The sequence below is a fragment of the Miniopterus schreibersii genome (genome assembly GCF_964146895.1).
Source record: "Miniopterus schreibersii genome assembly, chromosome: 15".
NCBI classification, from domain to species: Eukaryota; Metazoa; Chordata; class Mammalia; order Chiroptera; family Miniopteridae; genus Miniopterus; species Miniopterus schreibersii.
In genome coordinates, this window is record NC_138115.1 from 44,366,640 (window position 1) to 44,378,758 (window position 12,119).

A 12,119-nucleotide genomic window follows, 5' to 3' on the forward strand; every position below is an offset into this window, starting at 1 on the left:
CATTTGTTTTGAAGATTAAAGATAGGACCTGGCTCTACTATCACTGAAAGTCACATGGATTCTGTTCTTTGGGGGGTTGTAGCACTGTGGGCCCGTAGAAAGGGGGGAGAGCAGCTTTGGAATCTTCATCTTGAGTGTGTAAAATTTTAGGATATTTGTATCAGTGTGTCTTGAATACAGCAAGGTAGTTTTTCTGTAATACTTGGAAAGCAGGGTCTGGTACTATGCAAAAACAGAGGATCTGGATTCAGAATCTGTCTCTGCTACTTGCTATGTGGATTTAGGGAAATTCGTAACCTCAGTTTCCTCATCTATATAATGGGAATGATGACTGTCCCTGACTAATAGAATTGTTGCAAGCATGAAATGTAATTATGCATGTAAATATCCTTATCACTATACCTGGTAGATGGTGTAGTGAGGACTCAATAGTTGGTTTGTATTACAATTATTACATACGAGAAGGTTGGCTAGGGTGAGAAAGATTTGGAAATGTTTTCCAGAGTGGTTATAGTCAAATTAGTATGCAAAACACACATGAGCCTATTGAATGCTCTGAAAAGTACTGCGCTACAGTTGTGAGTATGCAAAACAGTTTATTCTTGTATTATTTTTTAATTATTGTATTATTTTCCATACGAACAATTGTAAACCTACTTTTGTCCCACCCTGTGTTGTTTTCAATTGAGCTGACTTTCCATAATTTACCCAATCATTAATTTATGGTGATTCTTTAGGCTTTTACCAAGCTGTTATTCTTATAAACTAGTATTAAAGTCTGCTAAAAATTTTAAATTCTAAAGTTTTTACTCCATATTTTGGACTACTCATTCACAAGGATTAAAGGATGCGAGTTTAATTTACTCATTTTATCTGGGTATATGGGCTGAGTGTGGTCCCAAGGCCAGGACATAATGTTTCAGCCATGGGTCCTGTCTTAGAGACTGTGCTATCAGGTTTTGAAGAATCTGGTCATATAGGTATAAACAAATTGCCTTCCAAAAGCACTGTCCCAATTTGTGCTATAGATAATGGTAATTAAACTTCAATAGCAATTACCGAAATATATAAAATGTAGATAAAATTTAGATACAGTTGTAGATACATACAGATATAGAGAAATACAGGTATAATTCTGTTTGGATGAAGAAGGTAGCATTATGACGGGTGAATGGATGTCTCACATTTTTCTTTCATCCCAATTCCTTTTTTCAGTAGTAAGCATACCCTTCCTATTTATCTAACATACATGTAAATACCTGAATATCACTGCAGGTTGTCTAATATGAACATCACTTTCACACATATTTTCACAAAATAGAGACATCAACAGACATGCTTAAGTTTTTAATATATTTTCATCAATAATGTCAAATTGCTCCACTATGATCCAGCTCTGCAGGAAGGTCCCACTTGCCTCAAGGTCCTCAAAGTCTCAGGCCCGCTTAATTTTCTAAAATGCACACAGTGGACAGCATTCCAGCAAACTGTCTCCCAGTGCTTCTCTGTACTGTAAATTCCCACAAATTCGTGCCACTTATGGACTGTTTCCTCCACGATTGCCATAGCAACTCCAAGGAGTTTCTCCCTTCTCTAAGCTCTCCCCAGCTCTGTGGCCAGATCAACACCCCAGAAGCCTCACTCTGACCATTTCACCCTCTCAGCCAGAAGCCTTTTGTGACACCCCCCTCCCCCCAAACCAGCACCAACCCCAAGGAAAAGTCCTGAATATTATTTTCTCAAACCACACTTCTTTCTCCTTCCTTTCAGGCAACTCCAGGGCCAGTCAAATCCTAAGTCTCGGCTGCCTATCTTTTTGCTTCGCTTTTCCACTTCATTCCTCCATTTATTCTGTCTGGTTGGTCTAGAAAGCGCTATCTCATCCACATAATGACGACAGCTAGTGTATATCAATTATCTACTCTAGGGCAGGAACTGAATAAGTGTTTCCAAATGTTACCTCATTGACTTTCATCATCACAGCCTCTATTTCACATATGAAACATAAGTACTTGTCCAAACTCATATAACTTACTTAGAGCTTCTGTTGAACTCCAGAGTTCTTGTTCTTTCAACTTAAGTATATTTCAGGGTCCAAATACTACTTGTATTTAAATCTCCATTTCCACCAAATTCATAAAATCCTTTCTGACGTTCCAGTTAGATGTGATTTCTCACTCTCCGAGTTCGTGTAAATCTTGCTCTGTGTCTCCCCCACACCATTCATTGTGTTTCCTCTTAATGCATTTAGGTAACATGCCTTCATTCACTTATTTATCCATTCAGTATTTTATTGAGTCTGGGCCTACTCAGTGGCAAGAACTTTGCTAGACATCTGATCTATAAAACAAAATAAACATGACCCTTGCTCTCAAAAAACATACAACTTAGCTGTGAAAACAAACATTAAGTAAACTCAAGGTAAGTATATTATACATTTGAACTAGTTCCGGGAAGTGAAATGAAAGCATGGAGGCCAAGGAGACAATAAAGAAAGATACACAAAGGGGGGTGGGGCAGTTGAGATTATTCAGAGTCAGCCTTGGTGAGAAAGTAAAATCTCAGCCAAGACATCAAGGTGAAAAGAAGTGAGCCAAGGGAAGAATGCGAGTGTGGGGGAACAGCATCCTAAGCAGAAGGAAACGCACAGGCGAAGGTTTGGAAGCAGAGAAAGACTGTTTGCCAAGAATTAAAGGTCGTTCAAGGATGGGGTATGAACTTTAGGGATCTGTAGTGGTGCCCCGAGGTCAAGATGCTGTGAGTAAAGGAATGGAGTCGAGAGCGGCCACAGTGTAGGAAGAAGGCAGGGCCAGGCCATTCAACACCTTTCAAGGCTCTCCTCCTCTTCTGGCTCTTCTTATATTAAATTTGTATCAATCCCAAGAAAATGTGTGTAGTGAGTTATACATAGCTTTTTAAATATAATTAGCTACTTAATCCCTCCTGAATCCATGGCTACATCTCATTTCTCTCTTCTAATTTTTGTTCTTCAACATTGTCAAAGATTCATCTGTATAGTGTTTCCCCAAATTAGCTCTTGAACTAAGCACTCGGTTTTTCTTCTTTTGGTTTCCCAATGTATTGATTAAATATTTATTGATTTCTTCTCTTCTTTTGGTTTTTATTTTGTGGAATGTGTAGTCTCTGCCTGGCTGGGGATGCATGGGGAGGGGGGAGACAGGGTCCTCACCTGTAACAGGTGTTTGCATGAGCCTGCCCCTGCTTCCATCCCTGGTAGAGACCCTGGGCCTCAAGGTCAAGGATCACGGTGGGGGGGGAAGGGGAGCGGGGAGGGGACAGGGCATCCTCTTGCCTAGTATATGTGGTCTCTTATCAGACAGATCCAGCATTTTAATGTGGGGTTTGAAACCAGGCACGTAGATTTGACTCCAGGCCCTGCCACTTACAAACCTCATTTCCCTCATCTGTGCACAGGGCATAATAACAGCATTTTTCTCGTAGGGCTTTTGTTAAGGATTAAATGAGATCATGGGGGCCTGTGTCAATCTCCCCGGAATATTCCTGCTATTAGAAACTGATGCACGCCTGTGTCTGTGCATGTGTGTGTGTGTGTGTTTGTATGTATAAAATATTCCCTGAATTAATAATTCAGTACTATTTCTTGAGCAAGCCTCGGGAGTTTCCTCCCAGCCTTAACACTCTACATGCTGCCGCGACCCAATCTTGAGAAGAGATGGAGGGGCCCGCTGAACCTCTGCGGCTATTGCGTGATAAAAATGATTGAAGCCACTTGCCAACACAAAAGTGCCTTGTGCACGGTTATTAATAATGCCGAGCAGTGCCCATTATAGAAAACCTGCAGCTTTTATGCTTCCATAATTTTAGGCCTGCTATCATCCTCTCGAGAAAGAAGGATCACCCCCAACACAAATCTTACCAGCTCTCTGTTTTCCAATAAAGAGAACCTTGCAAATGACAACGAAACAACGGCAGGTCCTTTTCTCGGGGCCCGCTCGGAGGCGGGCAGGGGATGCGGTGAAGAACAGTCGCCCTGCCCCACACAAATCACCTGCCGGGCGGCCGGGCTGCTGGCAAGATCCCCATTAGCAGGGATGGGAAGGGAAACGCTCCCTGGTTGACAAAGGGCCATTTCTGAAAAGGCACTTCGTTCCGACAAAAATAGCATGAAACAAAACATTTGGGGAGAAATAACCATCATGGCCTGTGCCACCGGCACTTGTTTCAGAGAGGATGTTTAGAGGATGTCTTTGACATTCCCGGCAGCCTCTCCTCTGTTTTTCTCTAAGACGTTTCATAACGATTTCACTTTCCGTTCGGAGGGCAGAAAATTACTGTTTATTATTCCGGATGGCTGTGTGTAAAAATTTTAAATTAGAATGTAATCTGTGGGGCTCATAGCAAATCTATAACGTTCAAATTATATGTAAAAGACAAGCCAGCCACTATAAACTGCCTACAATGAGGCAAAAAAAAAAAAAGACTGAGATAAACATTTTAATCATAACCAGGGCACTTGAAAGAGTGCCCTGAGAGAAAATTGCATATAATATTAAGTAAAAGCACTTGAATACAGGGATCCATAAGGTAGAAAAAAAAAAATGTGTGGACAGGGACAGGTCAAGAGTTGTGGCCTGCAGCTGGTGCTTTGGTGACACGCACAGGTCAGGTCAGAGCTCCACGTGGGTGGACAAGGCTCCATGGAAGCCACTTCAAAGACAAGAGCTTCGTGGGTCACCTCCTCCCCGGCACCCAGGAGCCGGGTGTTCAGACCGCTCTCACCCTCTACCTGCGAGCGCCAGCCAGCTGCTCAGACTTGCCACGCCACCTCTGGGGCCTCCTTCCCCCCAGTTAAAAACTGGGGGAGCCCGGCCGGGTTGACCTCGGATCCAGGAGATCGCCGTGTGATTCCCGGTCAGGGCACAGGCCCGGGGTGCGGGCTCGATCCCCAGTCGGGGGCGTGCAGGAGGCAGCCGATCAATGACTCTCTCATCATTGATGTTTCTGTCTCTCCCTTCCTCTCTCTGACATCAATAAAGATATATTTTTTTAAAAATAAAACTGGGGAAAAAAGTTTGGAGTTTGATTTTGAAGACAGCGGTGGGGAAGGAAAAAGAACTGCATTCTAAGGAGAGGAGCTTCTGCTTTTCCTCTTGGTGATAAGTGGTCTTGGGGCAAAACTGCCTTTTACAAAAGACTTTAGTTGAATTGTTTTGAAATGGGAACCAACTAATGCTTCCTCCCTTAATGGAATCACCATGAGGGCTTGATTCCACAGTATTACATTTTTCATTCTTTAAAAAAGTATCAGTTATTCACATAATAGTGTAAAAAGAGGTGAACTACTGTTTTGCCTGTTATGTATCTTTTTCCCAAGGCCTTAGTCCACACGCGTCGCTAACACGGTGAATAGATGGCACCTAACACATATAGAGTTTCCTTCCAGATGGACCTCCCATGCCTTCTTTCACGTTTCCGGAGGATTTTCCAAATTCAATCTGGGACTTAACGGCATAACTACATTCCACTCTACTTTTCCTCTTCGGTGGTAACACGTTTCCATTGTCTAGAATTATTTTCCTCTTTCCCAGGGTAGATGTGAGATCAATATAATTTAAGTATTGGATGCTACAAATGTACTTGGGAGAAAAAGAGCAGGAGATCCCTCTGGACAAATATCTCCGAGAGGAAAGGCCACAGTGAAAAGTTGGGTTTCATCAAGTTCCAGATAAAATTCCCTCCTCCCACGGTCATGCGGGATAGGAGAGATTTTCTTCTTTTCGGAAAGGAATGAAATTGGGAAGGAACTGTGAAATGCTTCAAGGGAAGGGAGAGGCATTTCCTATCCTGTTACAGCCTCTTTCAGGATCTTTATTGAAAGATAAATTGGGATCCTGCCTGCTCTGCTCTCACGGTGCTGTGGGAACTGCAATATCCATGAAATCTCCTGTGATTTTTTTTCAGCCAGAGTTGCCTTTATTTAACTTACTCAAGGACTGTAAAAGGTACCGGTAACGGCACCCACGTGCAAATCTCGCTTATAGAACTGCCAGGTGAAAACCGAGACAGGGATCCGGGTTTTAGCAGTCAAAATAAAAACCGCCGACAACATAGAGACCTAACGCCCCCTATTGTTAACATTGTGTAAATCTGGAAATACATTCGACTGCACTCCTCAGGTACTTGTTTCTCTTTTTACTTCTGACTGGGGCAGTTACCTAGGCAGAGGCCTTGTTATTTTTAGCAACATGCCAGGTGGCCCTGGTTAATCGCATCCCTTTAGTATATGGAAGCCAAGCAGATATTGTCATGTCAGGCACGAGGAGGAACTGATGAGGAGGGAGCCAGCATTTACAAAGCTGCTGCCGAGAGCCCTGCTAATTGCCCTGCGGTCCAAACTCAGCATCCGTGGGATTTCCTGACAGCAGTCCAGATGGCTCCAGGCATGCCAGCCTGCAAAAAGGGCACTGCCACCTGCTCAAGGAAGAGGGCTGAGCCCATTAATTCTGATTTACAAAGATGACACTGTTTCGAGAGTGCCGGCCGTGTGGGACCCCACAGACCATTTCCAGAAACAGGCCACTGAGGCCCCCTCGTTATATTCGGTTCCCTGTCCTCTGGCCTTGCTCCTAACAAAAAGTTAGTTGCAGCCTTTCAACTCTGTTTGCTCCTGAGTTTTAGTGCTGGCAGAAAGCTGTGCAGTTTATCAACATTACCTCGTATTGGCAGATCCCAGCAGGTAAACTGGTGGTTGTTGGGGTCATTATGAGGCGCTTCCACACACTGCCTGATGCAGAATTTATGGAGTCTCGCTGTAGAAGGTCCTGGAAAGTACAGATCGTCTCATTAGGTGAAATGACAACCTAGCAGCTCAGCAATAGGGTAATTCCAAGTATTCTCGGCCTCTGATACAACTGGGTTCCCGAGGCTTGTTAAAAATGATGCTGATGCACTTTTAAGATTTTTACAGGATGCATCTTTTTCTATGCTCTGGGCTTCAAAGGAGGTTACGCCTTCCCCCTCCCACAGAGCTCCTGCAAATCCCCCTGTGAGGGAATCTCTCTTCCTCTCTAGGCGAAGTTAACTTTGCTCTTCTGCCTGTATTTCCACCCTGTACTCATATGCATGTGTGTCTTCGGCTGGGTTCCTCGGCAGCAGAGGCCGAGACAGATTCTGTGCACATGGTTTATCAGAGGTGTGGTCTCTGGAAGGTGAGGGGGGGATGCAGGGGCAAAGAAAGGAGCTGAGCAGGGCTGTGCTCTCCGCCTCACCCCCCGGGACTCTGAAGCTTGGTGAGGTGGCCTCACCTTTCGCCCCTCTGTGGGTCAGTCACAGCCCTCCACCTGGAGTAGGATGTCCAGGGGTTGCTGTCATCCTCAGGAACACTTCCTAAACCTAGGAGTGTGGTTCTCACGGACAATCCAAGGATCAGCGGTGCCAGCACCTGGGAATCGGTTGGAGCTGTCAGAACTCAGCGATCTCCCCGGACCTACTGAATCAGAAACTTAGAAAATGGGCTCCAGACATCTGAGCGCCAGCAAACCCTCTAGGTGATCTCATTTGCAATAATACTTGAGAACCACTAGTTTAGGTTAAGTCTCTGGAGGTGGGGAGCAAGCTTTTAGCAGCTGTCACTCACAACAGCTGCAGGATGGGCCCATAAACCTGGTATTGGGGACACAGGATTTCCAGCAGGTCTCAGGAAAGCTTTTGTGCAAAGAGAGAAACCTGGAAGCAAAGTCTGGGGGAGATGTTAGTTGGGTTAAGAAGGCGGATTTCTTCTCTTAAGGATTTCAGGGGAAGAATCTCATGTAAAGTTTGGAAGTTTAAAAAGGTTAGTGTTAATTGGAAAAGCGGACAAGAGTAATACGACCAGCAGTGAGAACCAGGTGAGTCATGTGCAAAGCGAGGGCTGAGAGGTAGGCTGGGGTGAGAGGGGCATTGAAAATGGCTAAAAACCACCACAGGTAACACTGACAGAGGGTTTGCTGTGTGCCAGGCACTTTGCTAAGTATTGCTCACACATTATCTTAGTTCATCCTCATAAAAACCCAACATGTGACCCAAGAACTTACATGCATATGTGCATAACCCGTGAACAAAGAGAATAGTGCGGTGAAGGCCTGGGGAGGGGGTGAGGGTGGGGGAGAAGGGGTCCATGCATGAAAAGGGACATCGGTAATACTTCCAACAATAAAGGTAAATTTTAATAAAAACAAAACACCCAAGATGTGAGAAGGTTAGATTAGGACATTGAGCCTCAGCTCCTAGCTCCAAGGGCACAGTGGTAAATCACAGAGGTGAGTTTTGACAGAAGGCTTTGTCTGGCTTGAGGAGTGTTGTGCAGCTCACTGTAGCCACGGTGCTCCTTGCACCACTAGAAGGGCCGCTGTTTCCCTTGGAAAATGTACAAACAAAACCTGGCCTCAGGGTCTCATGCCTCTGAAAGTGATCAGATCCTGGTTCCTTCGGCATCTTAGCTCCTAGGGCTCTTTTTGCTCTAATTTGTCTGCAGAAGCAATCATTATGTCCTGGTTAAACTGAGCAGGAAAGAAGGAAAATATTTTACTTCTTAATTAATTGGATTATTCATGAGCATGAGCTATTTTTGCTGTGAAGGCTCATTGTTTTAAAGAATTGCAAAGAGTGGGAGATTTTGAACAAAGAAGTTCTTTCATTGGGAAGGTGGTGGATGTCGGTAACACCTACAGAGGATCGGAGCTTTAACTCAGAAAACTCAGAATCAGCAATGGGAGACATCTACCTTCCAAAGACAATGGGGTCCCTGCATTTGTCACGTTAACTTTTACAACAATACTGAACACACAGATCCTGCGTCCCAAGTCGGTCTTCATTCCAAAAGGCCCGCATATGGGGTGAAAGGGGCTCTGTGTAAACTATTCTGACAAAAGGCATCACTCCCAAAGTTGTCCTCCGATTCTTAAATCACTTTTCTGGTGCCAGTAAGGGAGAAACTGAGAAGCCAGGAGTGATCAGTTTACTCTATCACAGGACCCAGACAGATTCAGGGCTGGAGTGGTGCAATCTGAGATTCTGGGAAGAAAGGCTGTCCATAGGGACACTTGCATTACTTCAATGGCTTTACCCTCTGCTCACAGGGTTGACTGTACACTTCCTCTGTGCATCAAGGTGCCACATTAGGAGTTGTGAGAAATGAAAGGATGAGAGTTTGTTTCGTAAAGAGCTAAAGGCCTAATTGGGAGCCATGACAAAGTCGCTTGAAAAGAATTGCCCCGAAGTGCCAACAGAGGGAAGCAGGAGCACATGGCAAAGCCCTTCAGAGGCGGGCGGGGACCCTCAGAAGCAGCTGGTCTTGGACCCTTGATGGAAGAGCAGGACTCTGACTTGCCTTTTTAAGAAAGGGGGTAGCTTCAATTAAGTGGGAATAGAAAGAGTATTCCACTGTGTAGAACTGCTTGATTTATCTCCTAATGAGATTTACAATGAAAATACCCCAGCAGTCATAAGGTAACAAGAAAAAAAAACTGAGAACTAGAAGGTGTGGTGAATTCGGCCACTCACGAAATGCAGTATAAGTTCATACAGTCTTTCTTGCAGGTCACTGGCAACAAGCCCTAGGAACTATAAAACCATTGACAGTTTTATTTCCTTCTACTTCTGGTAATATATACAGAAGTACTATGAAATCTGAAAATGTCTGTACTTCATTTATCATAGTCTTGCTTACATTAGTGATAAATCAGATAGCTTGACAATTGGGAATAGTTAAGTAAATTTTGGTATAAACATGTCATGGACCAGAATGCTGGGTTTATATAATAGAACTTACAAATAAAGGTGAAAAATAAACATGGAAAAATGCTTATATGGTAATTAACAAACACCAGTATATCCATTTATATGTAACTGTATATATATATATGTATATACACACACACATATACATACATATGCACATATGTTTATATATACATATATATTCCCAGCTTTATGGAGATATAATTGATATAAACATTGTATAAGTTTAAGGTGTACAATGTTATGATTTGATATAAGTTTACACTTATATATTTATTATCACAACTGCTAAAAAACAGAAACACAAACACTAAAATAACATTTATATGGGAAAAATATATCAAGAAGCAAGTCAAAAACAAGAAAAGCATTTAGCCCCATGACATCAATAAAATTACAAGGTTGGGACCCAATCTGGGTCCCAAATAAGATGGAGAACTTGGGCCCGGATGGAGGAAAGACAGTAAGATTGTTGCTAACCATGAATAGGCGGCTATCATGATATGAGCTTTTCTCAGAAAGCTAAACAGCATATGCCTTGGTCCAGATTTTTAGCTTAAGTCACTTTCCTCCATTGAATTCATAATCAATATGAAAAGCCTCCACTTAGTACAACAAATAGTACCAAGCAAGATTTTTTATTTTATTTTATTTTATTTTATTTATTTTATTTTATTTTATATTTTATTTTATTTATTTTATTTTTATTATTTATTTTATTATTTATTTTATTTTATTATTTTATTATTTTATTTTATTTTATTTATTTTATTTTATTTTATTTATTTTATTTTATTATTTGGCCTCTTTGACTATTTGGCTAACTTTTCTCCACTGAGCCATTTGATTTGAAAGTGTTTGCAGTTTTTCCAGTTGGAACTCAGGTCATCCAGAGATGGCTTCATATATTTTGAACTTCATCTGCCCTGCTTTTTTTCTCTCTCACCTCTATACAACTAGTTTTTGTTTTGTTCTGTTTTGTTTTGTTTGAATGACGTTCTGCACCAGTTTCTGGGCTAACCACAAAAGTGGAAATAGTTTCTCATAGCTTTAGCCCCTCTACTTGCTGAGATCTGGGTGTTAAACTTCATTGCCTGCATGGCCCAGTGCCTGATTTTCCAGGTCTGAGATCCTCACAGCTTTCAAACGCCATCACTACTTTCCCTGCAACTGTGTTGAACCACAGCCCACGAGGAACCCCCTGCCTTCATCTCGTTTTTCATCCTTAAAAACACATCTTCTTTCAAAGCCTTTCCACTCTATTTTCTGAATATATACATTAGCCAGAATGAATTTGTAGCTCTTTAGTTACTATTTAAAGAAATAGAGATGTTATTAAATACTTAAAATTGCACATGCAAGGGTCACTGTTTTTATTTCATCCTGAGAAATATTTTTTTCCCTGTTTGCAAATCACTCATGTTTCGGTTTCTCTGCTTAGTGCAGGGTTGATGGCCAACCCCACTCCTCCAGAAATATTCCCAGTTGCCGTTCCCTGGGTGGGAGCCTATGTTCCACACTCCCAGGCACCTGCACACATTCATGGCACATGAATTAACAGGAGAAAACACAACCTTAGTGATAACAGTAGATCTGCTGGGGGGGAAAAAACCCTAGGAAACAAAGTAACTATCATTATTTTCCCTGTGCTATCATTGCCAGTAATTTATTGTGTTACAAAAGACAATTACATTCATTTAAATGTAAGGGTTTTAATCATTTCCTGACTCCTAAGAAACTTCTCTGTTATAGCAAATTGGGAAGTGGCAGAGGCAGGAATTTATAGTCTAAGGCTCAGCGTCTGGGGAATGGAGATGTAGCTCGACAGCTGCAAGAGGCCATGAAAACACCTGGGGGGGTCGGGGGGAGGGGGGCCCAGCGCATGGGAGGGGCCGTCCCTCAACACCAGCGCCTGCCTGTTTGCGGTGTGCTCTCAGGCACATTATAATACCATGTAAGACCCCCTTCGTCGGGCAAGGGAGGTAGCAATGCCACCTCGGAGAGGAAATCAAGGGTCAGAAACATGAGCCACTTTTCAGGGTCATGTGTCTAGCAAGGGGCTGAGTCAGAACACAAATCTGTGTTTTTTGCAACGTCCCACATTTAAGAACTTCAGGTGTTGGTGAGGACCAGCATCTGAGCACCGGCTCCCTGTGCCTCTCTGGCTCCCCGGAGGCCACCTGCACCATCAGCGCCGGATAACCGCAGTCAGTGTGAATGGGACACTTCTGGGGAATGGTCACGAGTTCTAGGAAATGTTAGGAGAAAGGTGGGAATGCAATCTTACTGCTGAAGAACATAAACTATTTTCAAGTCAAATAAAAACAGGTAAATTAATGATGCATGTCATGCAATTAAAT